We start from the raw sequence: 13,905 nt of genomic DNA on the forward strand, positions 1-13,905 counted from the left end.
ATAGCAGCAACAGCTTTTCCAGGTTCTGCATTCATCTGAACAAAATTATAGACATTCAGCACATTCCATTAAAAAAAAAAAAACAAAGAAAAGAATAATATCCAGAAAACAGAAAAGTTCTGTTGCTGTTGTGGTACCTGGCACCATTTTTTTTATTAGCATCTTAATCCTCATCTGAAAAGAGAACATTCTAGAGTAATATCATTAAATATAGCTCAGTCACTATTATGCATCATAAAGCAGGTACAAGATATTTTACATTCACAGAGATATGATACAGTACCATCCTACATCAATAATACTAGAATCAGTTTTGGTTTGAAATTTGCTTTGTCTGCAAATAAGATTGCTACCCCTGCTTTTTTCTGGGCTCCTGTCTCATGGAGAATTGTTTTCCAACCTTTCACTTTCAGTCTATGGCCTTCTTTTTGTGCTAGGTGTTTCTTGTACACAACATATTGTTGGATTTTGCTTCTTATTCCATTTTGCCAGTCTATTTCTTTTGATTGGTGAGTTGAGGCCATTGACAACAAAGGCCAATAACATATCAATAATAAGTCAGTATTATCAGTTATAACCAGCAATGTCAATGGCCTCAACTCACCAATCAAGAGAAATAGACTGGCAAAATGGAATAAGAAGCAAAATCCAACAATATGTTGTATACAAGAAACACACCTAGTGCAAAAAGAAGCCCACAGACTGAAAGTGAAAGGATAGAAAACAATTCTCCATGTGACAGGAGCCCAGAAAAAAGCAGTGGTAGCAATCTTATTTGCAGACAAAGCAAATTTCAATCCTGGGACTATTTCTAATGGATAAATTCTCTCAATCTGTATTCCCTGCCATAAAAACTCATCCCTCTTTCTGAGAAAATTTTTAGAATAAAAGATTTGCTCTCACTCCAGAGGTTTGATTTCCTATGGTTGAATCCACCACCTGGACTCACATCTACCTAGAAGATTGTCACTGCCTAGCATGGATCTTTAGCTGAATGACAGAAATCAGACATGAGCTATATTCTTAAGCCTGTTGATGACCATCACCATTGTCTTCCCCCTTCTTCAGGGCCCTCTAAAGGAGAAGGTCCCTATGCAGGGCTCTAAGATGTTACCAATTGGCTCAGAATTCTTTTGCTCAATTCATATAGAGATCTCAAACTGGTAAAGTGTGACTCTTCTAGTGTTAATAACCTCCATGTTCCCATGTGGAGCAAGCAGCTACCACCAGGCCTTGAAAACTCTCCCAGCTACTAGAGATGGCAGCTTCTGGTGATTCTCCATTGCTCTCTGTTGTTCTCTGTCTGTTAGTTGTCTTCAGTATCAATATCTCTAGCTATTGGCCACTCTTGGCACCAGTGGCTCCTTCATGTTACCATGCACTACTCGATACAAAAGTCACAAATAAGTAGGAATAATACACTGTCCAGAAGAGACCGTGTGCTGCAGCAGTGCAGTCTTAGGAGAACCATGCAAAGATTTATCTACAGTGATCTCTGGGAGATTGCTTATGTAGGGTGACCATGGGTAGGAGGTGGTGTCCCTTACAGATCTCATTGAGGAGGGCTGCAGAGGGGCAGTTATAGGGGAGCTGCAAGGCAGAATCATCTGTGATTGTGACTAAAGCCCGCTGCACCAGAAGCAAATATCTCCTGTTGCAGCTACTGCCCAGCCACAAGGCATTTGAAGCAGCCACAGAATAAAAGTGACTTTTGGGGAGCATTGAGCCTTTTTCCCCTATCTCAACTACAGCAAAAAAGTGCATCTTTGGCAATGGCATCTCCAAATTGGCACTACCAACTCTTGTAATTATCATGAATATTCATTTTCATATTCTTCCCTTGGACAAAAAACTGCCACTCGTACTTGACTCAAATATTGGAAGGGGTTTCTTGTATTTACTACTCAATACAAAGTTATCATATTCATTAGGTCATTCTTTCCCTTACTACTCAATACAAGGTTATTATACCACGAGATCATTCTCTACCTTCTTCTCCTTCTAATTTTCCTTCTGCTTATCTCTGCTCTCACAACAATCAGGCTCATGTTGGGGTTTTTTGTTTTGTAGTTCTTCTGTGTGTTTGTGGTACTGGGGATTGAACTCACAGATGCCGTACCACTGAGCTACATCCTAATCCCTTTTGAGTTTTGTATTTTGAGAGAGTCTCACAAGTTGGACTCAAACTGCTATCCTCCGGCCTCAGCATACTGAGCAGCTGAGATTACAGGTGTGTGCTATCATGTCTGGTGTTCATGTTGTTCTTTGGTTGTGAGTGTGTGTGTCTCCCAACATTTATAGTTTAAAACAATACCAATCATTTGTTTTGCTCACAAGTTTGAAATTTCCAAAGAGCTTAACAGGAGCTTTTGTCTCTGCCCTACATGGCATCTACTGGGACAGCTCAATTAGGGACTGGAGGATCCACTTCCAAGATGGTTCACTTACACATGACAGGTTAGTACTGGCTGTCAATGGGGAGCTCAGCTAGAGCTGAGGGCAGCAGAGGTAGCATGGTGGCTGAATTCCAAGAATAAACATACCAAACCTAATAGATTATATTTGGATATTATTAAAGAATTTAGCTGAAAAGCCTGATCCTTTTCTATTATTTTTTTCATTTATAATCAGATTATTCCCAAAAGATATGAGGCAGAAGTTCCTTTGTTTAAGATAGACACTGTAACCTTTAAGCATAATTCTTATACTCTGGGTTTTAAGAGATGGTGTGTGTGTGTGTGTGTGTGTGTGTGTGTGTGTGTGTGTGTGGTGGAGGTGGTACTAAGGACTGAACCCAGGGCCTTCTCACTGAGCTACATTCCCCTACCCTTTTTTATTTTTTATTTTGGGACAGAGTCTCACTAAGTTGCTAAGTTGCCCCCAGTGTGCTGGTATTACAGGTGTGCATCACTATAACCAGTTCAGACAGTATACATTTTTTGGGAAAAAAAACAGAAAATAGGTGCATGGGGAAGCTTCCTTGTGCAGCTGCATGCTGTGCATGATCATACATGTGTGCTATATATAACGTGTGTGCATTTCTGTGAGCCTTTGTATCTATATGTGTGTGCATGTGACCATGTGTGTTCACATGGGTGTTCACTTGTGTTGGTGAGACTGTAAGTATGTGTCAGCACAGGTATGCACGTTCCTGTGCAATGTGTAGGTTTCAAGAGGATATTAATCTTTATTGATAGTTCTACAACGATTTGGAGGATTGCCGCAAGACCAAATGATAGCATGATACTCTTAAAGAACATTCAGTACAAACTTTAAATGCATGCAATTTTCAGCTACAGGTATGTTAGCACAAGCTATAATATTTTCCCCACATGGCCTCTTCATTTACAAAACTAAATAATAGGTCTTACCTGAACCAGTTTCTTTCAAATGGGGTACTTCCTTAAGTTCTATAGATTTTTTTCTGATAAAATTCAGGAGCTACTATAGAGGAATCTATGAAATTTTCCCTGACATGTATAATTTATGCCTTAATGCTTACGAGTATCTGAGAAGAATGCTCTGAAATATTTATTTGTTTCAAGTTCAAATTAACTGGTAACAAAGAACATGGTACTTTTTTTTTTTTTGTACCTGGGATTGAACTCAGGATCTTGTGTTTGTAAGGCAGGGGTGGTGCCAATACATTTTGTCTTTTTAAAGAAAGCTAAATATAACAGTCAGGCACAGTGGTACATTCTTATAATCCTAGCTACTTGGGAGGCTGAGGCAAGAGGATTGCAAATTCAAGGCCAGACTGGGCAGTTCAGGGAGTCTGTGTCAAAAATGAAATAAAACAAAACAAAATAAAATAAAAGGGGCTATAAATGTAGCCCTTTCATTGGTGTATTAGAGTTTTAATTATGGAAATATGAGATCTTTCACCTGTTTGGTTAAATTTATCCCTAGGTATTTGATTAGTATTTCATAACTATTTTAAATGAGATTGATTTCTTGGTTTCTTTTTCCTATAAGTCACTACCGGCATGTAGAGTCACTGCTAATTTTTGTTTGCTGATTTTGTATCCTGTAACTTTGCTGAATTCCTTTATTAGTACTAAAAGGGTTTTTGAGCAGTCTTTAAGGTTTTCTTTGTATTAGTTCATTTCATCTGCAAACAGTGGCAGTTTGACTTCCTTTTTTCTAATTTGGATTCTCTTTATTTTTTTTGTCTAATTGTTCTGATTAGGACTTCCACTAGTAAACTGAATAAAAGTAGTAAAAGTGGGCATCTTTGTCTTGTTCCAGATGGCAGAGAGAAAACTATTTTACCCATTCAGTATGATATTAATTGTAGACTTGTTACATATGGTCTTTATTATGTTGAGCCATGATCCTTGCATACTTTACTTGTTGGGAGTTTTAATCATGAATCCATGTTGAATTTATCACATGCTTTATCTGCATTTATTGACAATTATATGAGTTTCATCCTTCTTTTTGTTGATATCACATTTATCAATTTGCATATGTTGAACCATTCCTGGGTTGAAATTCATTTTATCATGGTGAATAATCTCAATATGCTATTGGATTTGGTTTTGCTATTCTTTTTTTTGAAAATTTTTGTATCTATAGTTTATCAAAGATATAAGCGTTCCTTTTTAAATTTTTTAATTTATTTTTTCTTAGAGAATTAAAAGCATCATACCACAGCAATATATGGACACCCATCTTTATAGGGCACAGTTTCTAATAGCTAAATCTTGGAAACAGCCCAAATGTTCATCAACTGGTGACTGGATAAAGATGTGATGAGATGTGATGTGATGTGATGTGTGTGTGTGTGTGTGTGTGTGTGTGTGTGTGTGTACTCAGCAATAAAGAATAAGAAACTAGAGACATTTATAGCTTTCCGTTTTTGTTGTTGTTGTGTCCTTGCCTGGATTTGGTATCTGGATAGTGTTGGATAGAAATAATGAGCTCAGAAGAGTTTCCTCTTCTAATGTTTTTGAAATAAGTTGTGAAAAATTAGTACTAGAATTTATCAGTGAGACTATCTGGTCCAGGGTTCCCCTTTATGGAAGACCTTTTTAACTGATTCAATCTGAGTCTCTTAACATATTCTATTTCTTAGGGGCCGGAGATTTAGCTAGTGGTGCCGCTACCTGCCATAAGGGCAAGGACCTGAGTTTGATCTCCGGTACTGCCCCCAAAAATTGTTAAAATATTTTCTTCATTATAAGGTGTATGTGTTCAGTGGTTTGTCCATTCCTTCTAAGTTTTCAAATTTATTGGCATATGGATATTCATAATACCTGCTAATGAACCTTTGTATTTCTGTGGTATCGGCTGTAACATCTCTATTCTCATCTCTAATTTTATTTAGTTCAGTTTTCTCTATTTTTCTTAGTCTAACTAAGGGTTTGTCTATTTTGCTTATCTTTCTGGGGAAAAAAAACCCTTCATTTCATTGACCTTTTGGATTTTCTTAGTCTCTATGTCATTTACTTCTGCTCTAGTATTTATCATTTCTTTCTCCAAATTTTGGGTCTGATTTGTTCTTGTTTTACTAGCTCCTTTAGATACAACAATAAGCTATTTGATATCTTCCTGGAGTTTTGCTGTAGGACTGATTTTGGGGGCGGGTACTGGGGTTTGAATTCAGGACCTTCAGCTTGCGAGACAGGCAGCAGCACCACTGAGCTAAGTCTCCTAACCTGTAGGCACTGATTTTTATGAACTTCCCCTTAGTACTGTTTCTGCTGTATCTGATAGATTTGATTATGTTATGTTTCCATTTTCATTTTTTCCAAGAAATTTAAAAATTTCCTTAATGTCTTCTTTGATTCATTTGTTGTTCAAGAGCATGTTGTTTAATTTCCATGCATGTGTAAAGTTTCCAAAGCTTTTCTTATTATTGATTGCTAGTTTTATTGTGTTGTGGTCAGAAAAGATGCATAATATGATTTCAGCTTTAAAAATTTGTTAAGACTTACTTGATTTTGTGCCTTATCATATGACCTTTCTTGGACAACTCTTTATGTGCTGTTAAAAATATGTAGTCTACAGCTGTTGGCTGGAATGCTCAGTAGATATCTTTCTATTTGGTCCGTTAAGTTTATTAGTACATTTAGAACAAACAACACTGTTAAATTTCTCATTGGGATCTTGTACCTTTACATGATATATCTTGGTCTTATTTTTTCTACAAACCCCTGCCCTCCTTTCACCCCATTCACCCTTCCCTATTTACAAAGAATTTGTTTTCAATTTTTTCCTTTTTTTATATTTTTCTTTTCCCTTTTTTCCTTTCCCCTACCCTTCCCACTTCCCCTTAAGCCATTTTCTTCCTTCACACTATCAATTATACCATTTGAAGCTTATTTACACTTTTTGTTTTTCACACCAGAGAAACTATTCGGTATTTACACGTGTGTCCTATTTATCGCACTTAAGAGTATAGCCTCAATGTGCATCCATTTAGCTATAAATGTCTCTAGTTTCTCATTCTTTATGGCTGAGTAGTACTCCATTTTATATAAAAAGCCACATCTTCTTTATCCAGTCTCCAGTTGATGGGCATTTGAGTTGTTTCCAAGTTTTAGCTATTATAAACTGTGCTGCTATAAACACGATGTGCATATATCACTGTGGTATGATCCTTTTAATTCTTTTGGAAAGATACCGAGCAGAGAGATAGCTGGGTCAAATGGGACCTCTAGTCCTAGTTCTTTGAGGTATCTCCATTTTGATTTCCACAGTGGTTGCACCAGTCTGCACTCCCACCAACAATGGAGAAAGGTTAGGATATAGTTTAACTTTGATGTTTTTTGTTTATTTTTCTGCATGTATGATCAGTCCATTGTTGAAAATTTGGTATTAAAGTCCCTGTGTATAATTGGATTGAGGTCAGTCTTTCCCATTCAGTCTATTAATATTTATATATTTAGGTACTCTAACTTTGGATGCATATTATATTTACAGTTGTTTCCTATTGCTGAATTGACCCCTTTATCATGAAGGAGTCACCTTTTACTGTTTCTAGTTTAATGTCTATTTCATCTGCTATAATTATGGCTATTTCTGCTTTCCTTTGGATTGCATTTGCATAGAACATCTTTCTCTATCCCTTTAATTTCAGTATATTCATTTTCTTAAAAGTTAAATGAGTTCCTTATAAGCAGTATATGACTGAGTCTTGTTATTTTATCCACTGGGTCACTCTATGTCTTTTAATTGGATAATTGAATACATTTACATTTAGGTAATTAAAAATAGGTAAGCTTTTTCTATAGCCATATTTATCATTTTTTTCTTTTTAGACATTTATATAATTTAAAATTTTCTTTTATGTTACACAATATTTGTTAACTTTTTTTTATTTTTTTTTTTTTAGGTACCAGGGATTGAACTTGGGTCCTTGCGCTTGCAAGGCAGGCGGCGGAACCACTGAGCCAAATCCCCAAATCCCCAGCTCATTTGTTAACAATTTTTAAATTAACCTTTCTTATTTTGTCCTTGCAAGTCTTCATTTTTATTTTTTTCCTGAAATTTTGTATGACCATGAGGTCAGGGTTTCATGTTTGTTTATTTGTTTATTTGCTTGTTGTTTTTTTGGGGGGATGGAAGAGAAGAAACTTCATCATTTTTCCAGTCATATTTGGACTCTTTCCCTGATATCCTATATATAATTTTTTGTAATTCACCCTCTTTATTTTTCTGGGCAATCTTTGAAGTGCTGATGTAATGATATCTCTGAAGTTTTATGATGATGGGATTAGATTCAGAAGAGTTTTAATAAATAAGAGAGGATTATAAGAAGTTTCGAAGAAACTACAAGTCAGACTTTTTAAACAACTGGATTATCTCATCTATTAATAAATCCAACTTCATCAAGCAATAACTTGCTGCTCTCTCATTATAATCAATGTTTAAAGTGTTCCTAGTCTTGTCACTCATGAGTCACCACTATTGAAAGCTGCACCTACCTAGGGGTTTTATAAAGAAGGGATACTCCACCCTTACACACCCACACTAAGTGAAAGCCAGAGTTCAAGCTTGAAAAGAGAAAATAAAAGATAAATAAAAAGCCAAGATACAACAGATCAGGCCAATAAAAATAAAGATATCAAACAGAAAAAATAGATAAGTAAGTTATTATTTTGTAATTATTAAAAACTTAGAGGTCACACCATCATTTCATTATAACTTCTACATGTCTATAAATTATTTAGGACCCCTAATTTGCCAGATAAGGTACTATACCTTCTTTGTGAACTTTCTTGATTTCTCTCATGTTCAGTAATCTTCTATTCTGATGGAGCCTTCAAAGTTCCATTCTTATAGCCTGTTTCAACACAGACCTATTTAGAAAGTTGGTAAGAGGTATCATGAGAAAAACATTCTCTCATCAAATCAGACTGGGAAATGCCAAAGTAAACAAAGCCAACCATTTTATCTACTGTATGTAGAGAAGTATTATTCAGCATGATGAATCTCTCAGAAAAATTAGTTCATAATGATCTTTCTTTTATTGAACACATCTTGGATTAGGCGTTCTTAGGAACACACTTTGAGAAAGTTGACTTTAAAGTATGTAGCAACAGGTTCTTAAAAAGATGGAGAAAAACTCTATTTCTTCTTTCTATTTGAAATTATATTACTAGTAAAGACTTAAGAACCTTTATTTTATTCCCTGATATTATATGTAGCACATTTATTACCTTAGAAAACTGAGATAATAAGAGGTTCAGTAACTTTTCTGACATTGTTCAGTTATAGATGGCAAAACTAAGAATTGAGTCTAGAAGTTCCTGTTGAATACTATTGACAGACTACAATATCATCCTTCATTTAAGAAGAAACATTTCTTTCTGGTGTTTCCACAAATGACCATTTAAGAGCAATTCTTTTAAGAAAATGTGCTTAGGGCTGGGTATGTGGCTCAGTGTTAGAGTGCTTGCTTAGCATTTGCAAGGCCCTGGGTTCAACCTCTAGCAAACAAAGAAAGTGAGGTAGGATGGCAAGGAAGAAGGAAGGAATGAAGGAAGGAAGGAAGGAAGGAAGGAAGGAAGGAAGGAAGGAAGATAGGAAGGAAGGAAACAAACACATAAGTCCATGTAGGTCACTAACATTCTGATGGGTAAGATATCTATGCCAACAAGGATGGATTAAAATTTTTTAAATGTGTTTGTTCCATATATACACTTTGATTAATTGCCCTACCACATTAATTCAATGTAGAATTGCCCATCTTCTACTTACCCATCAGAAATGAGAAAAATGCTTGTGGCAATCATTAAGTACACTATTCTGAAGGGCTTTTCCTATCACCAGAAAGAAGGAAGTTCAGTTTCATTACTGGAATTTCCCTTCTGCCTGCTCCTCATATACATTCTTTCGTTCACATCCCTTTCTGGTTCTAACCCAAGTTTCTATTTTAGAAATGAGTATAAAGGAGAAAAGTTGTTGGTGGAATTCTTCTGTGGTTCATGTTGGACATGAGACTTACAGAGAATTTGACAGATACCAAGTCTCATTCCTTTTGAATGATACACTAAACGTGCCCAGAGATGTTTTAGATTGTTCCAGGAACATACATACCAGGATTCGTTAGGGCACGATGTCTATCTGTGCATCCAAGTTAAAATGTTGTACATCTTCTTAAGTCTGATGTCTTCCTCAGGAAGATAGCATTGCTTGGATGCTGTGCTGTGCATCAAGCTTGCAGATAATTCCTTCCAAGTTCTCAGTGATTCACTTTTAAGGAAACCAGAAGGCAAATTTTAAACCAGGCACAAAGAAACACAAGTACAATAAAAAAGGGCTAATTAAATAATATCTACAGTACCAATATAACAAAAGATCATGAAGTCTTTAAAGTGTACAGCTTTTAAAGATATGGAGAAATATTTATGGTGCAATTTATTTGGCAAATATTTATTTAGAATACATTTGTATCAGGTTCTGTTCTAAAGACTAAGGAAAAAGCAGTGAATGAAGTACCCATTATTGTGGAGCTTACATTCTGCTGGAGAGACAGATGTCAATAGGAGTGGGATGAGTGACAGATATGTCTCTTCCACTGAGGTTCTCATGGAGGAGGAACCTCTTCCAAAGCTCACTTTTACTAACACCAGGCACAGTCAACTCCCTCCATTTTATCTAGCATATTGTTCAAATAGCATTACTTTCTCACTGTGCCATTATGGAGAATATGTTAGAAAGTTCTACAAAGTAAAAATCAACAAGCAGGGAATGTGACACTGACTGAAATGAAGAAAAAGATACATCAGAATCAAGAAAAGGTGAATAATAAGAATGATTTTTTTATCATTGGTAAATGATAAAACCTGGTAAATGAAACCCTCTATATAGAGTATATTTTAAAGCAAAGATCAGAATGAGGTGGGGAAGTAAGCCTTACTAATATTTACAGGAAGATCCTTCTAGATAGAACAGCAAGTGCAAAGGCTCTGAAGAATGAGTATATTGGCATACTAGAGGAGTGGTAAGGAGGCCAGTATGGCTAAAGTGGAGTAACAAGGGAAAGAGTATCTAAAGTTTGGAAGTTGAGTGCTCTCAAAGACCCAGCTGTTAGAGGCTTGGTCCTGAGCTTGGTGCTACTGGGAGGTGGTAGAACCTTTAGGAGAAGGGACCTAGGTGGAGGCGTAAGGTCATTGGGGATATTCCCTTAAAGAGGATAAGTGATAATACAACCTCACCCTATCTCACTTTTACCTCAAACAATTTCTTCCATGACACACTCCCACCATGATGTACTGTACTACCACAGGCTCCAAAACAACAGGGCTATCAGTCATAGACTGAAACCTCCAAAACTGCAGACCAAAATAAAATTTACTCCTCTTAAATTGATCATCTCTCTCAGGTATTTTTGTTACAATTCCTGACCCTGACTAATAGAGTGAAAAATATAGACAGGAAAACTAGTGGGTATCCTATATACAGAGGGATTATGAACTGAAACTAGTTTATACCAAACTCAGCAAGCTGGAATTAAAAGAAACTGAGTCTTTAGATGAGCATGAACTTTGCACATCACTATAATGTTCATCTAATCTGTGTCTGTGTTATCTCCCTGGTGCTTGATTCTGGTTCAAATTTGCCTCCTATTCTGTTGTTATGATATGTATATGAACAAACAGTATCTATTACTGGATGATTTTAACTTTGTTTTGAAATATTTACTTGCCATTTTCATAAAAAGCATGAATTTTTTACAGCATGTAGACAAAAATAAAATTTATTTTTAAAAGAACTGAGCAGAAGGGGAAAAAATGAGAATCAAGACTTGTCATGTAGAGGTACAAGATCCCAACAATGAATGTAACTGTACTGTATCCCTAAAATGTACCAATAAACTCAATTAAAGCTAAAAAAAAAAAAAAGAACTGAGCAGAAGTCTACCCTAAAAGGAAAAGACAACTCAAGACTCCATGCCACCTTGGCCAAGAAAACTCCTTAGAATAAAGTGGTTGGGGAGAAGGGGCCAATAAGAGTGAGCTAGTTCTAGGCTCAAATGCAGCTGAAGCTAGAGTCCTCTCTGAGGAAGAGTCACATCATACAATCTGAAGAAAGAACCACTGAGAAGAATCTGGATAATGCAACATGTATGAGTAAAGGAGAAGCCACGTCAGAGACTCAGAGAACATCAATTACAAATACAGAAAGGAGGAGGAACTATCATAAATGAAAAGAGACTAAGAGATGGATTAACCAAACAATGCAATGACCCTGTCTGAATTCTGATTTGAAGATGCTAACCCAAAGAACACTATTTGGAGACAAATATGGAACATTTAACAGGAAAGAGTCACATTGGGACCAAAAGAATCAGCAGCAGTTGAAACCTGCAAAGAAAACAAGATACTGCTTCCAGAGTGGCCTTCCACAGTCAACAATTGGTGAGTGACCTCAGTTCAGTGCTCACCACCACAATATTGGAATGAGAGCTGGCAGGGACCCCATTCTAGGGAAGGGCTCAATTTAAACCTGGATCAAAGAGTAGCCCCTTGGCTCTAAGCCATGCTCTGTACTGGATGAGGGAAGGACAACTACAAGAGATAGCTGGTAGTTGGAGAGCAGGCTTACTAGAGTCCTGCTGAGGGGCTGGAGCTAGTGAATATGCACCAGACTTCTGTGGTCAGAGGCCAAGTTCAGCCTGTTTCACAGGATTGGAAGGAAGGTCACATTGGTGTTCTGTCCCCACTGTAAGACAATGTCTGCATACAGCACTGTTCCAGGAGCAGAATGCGATTTTAGACTTCCAGCATGAGCAGAGTCACATCTTGGCTTGAGCCCTGCTACTTATTCCTAGGCTGTGGAAAAAAGCCACGAAATGATATAAAACTTTTTTTCCTCTTTTCCTCCTGTTCATCCCCCCATTTTAATTTCATTATTTTCCTTTTTTTTCTTTTATGAGTGTGTGTGTGTTTGTGTGTGTGTGTGTGTGTGTGTGTGTGTGTTTTCTTCCAATATAGCTTACAGAGGGTAAGGGAATTCTCCCTTGTTCCTTTTTATTCCTTCTATTTTTATCTATATCTTTTCATCTGACTTCTTTCTCCCCTATCTTATCTTTTCTCAATTTTTTCTTTTCTTTCTTCTCCCCTTTTTGTCTTTATCTCTAATTTTTATATTAGTCATAGAATCCTTTTTCTTTCCTATTTCTCACTACTGAATTTACATCCAGTTTTCCATTAGCCCCATCTAAATTTATAACATCCCTCTACCACCACTAAGATCTTTTGCCCACCTTTGATTTCCTCCTTTCCATACACATAGCAGAGGACTTTTAAAAGACTTTTTTTTTCTTTTCCCCCTCCTCTGGCATTACCTGGTCACCAAATCCCTGGACTTTAGATAACTGATTCTATACAATTACTGTTGAAAGTTTTTTTTGTTTTTGTTTTTGTTTTTGTTTTTTTACCATTAGTGGAGAAATATAGCTATTGCATTTAGTGCATATTAGCTGTGGGTCAATACATAGGTTGTTGTGATGCTTACTATAGCTGCAGATTTCATCTCTAGGGCAAAGGGAGCTCCAACAATGGGGCTGATGGTATATTCTCAACTAGCCCTCATAGATACCACAGTAACTGATTAGCTTATTACTACTGTAGCAATTTGAGCACATAAAAATACTCCTCACTCCAAGGTCTAAAGGTGTAGGGAAAGTGGGAAGGGTGGGGAAAAGGTAGTAAGGGAGAGGAAAAAGATATGAGAAACTGAAAAAATGGAAATAAAGTGTTTGTAAATGGGAGGGGAGGAGGGGGTGAAGGGAGGGCAGGGACAAGGGGAAAAAATGAAAATCAAGACCTATTATGTAAAGGTACAGAATCCCAATGATGAATGTAATTGTATTGTATACCTAGATTGTACCAATAAACTCAATAAAAAGAAAAAATAGCAAATAAAAATAAACATGTACATAAATATGAAAGTAAAAAAAAATACTCCTCACTCAGTGGACAGTTTCATGCCAGTGAATTTATCTGCCAATTCCACCATCACACCCAGGGAGAGGAACAGCAAGAGTTCCTAACCCAAGAATTCTGACTGGATCAGACTTAATAAGAATGTCTGCAACATTGCAGAAAGAAGTCCTGAGTCTGAGTTAGCTTCAATATTGCAGTGGAAGATTCAGGGGAATTATTGCGGTATGAGCACTCAGACTCTCTGGCAAAGAAGCTACATATCAATCACATATACACTGTCTCATTGGAATATTTAATCTGTGTTCCAACTGGACATATTATAGGTTTGAGTTTTTTATTATTTCTTCATGTATTCAATAATGCAGAGTTATTTTATGTTGTTTTGTGGTTTCTTACATTTATTAAGTTTTTAATTTGGGGTATTTGTACTTTCTTTTTCTCATTGAGTTTATTAATACATTTATATAGTAGTTACATTCATCATTGGGATCTTGTACCTTTACAT

The sequence above is a fragment of the Fukomys damarensis genome, unplaced genomic scaffold (genome assembly GCF_012274545.1).
Source record: "Fukomys damarensis isolate Sample0158 unplaced genomic scaffold, DMR_v1.0_HiC HiC_scaffold_39, whole genome shotgun sequence".
In the NCBI taxonomy this organism is placed as follows: domain Eukaryota; kingdom Metazoa; phylum Chordata; class Mammalia; order Rodentia; family Bathyergidae; genus Fukomys; species Fukomys damarensis.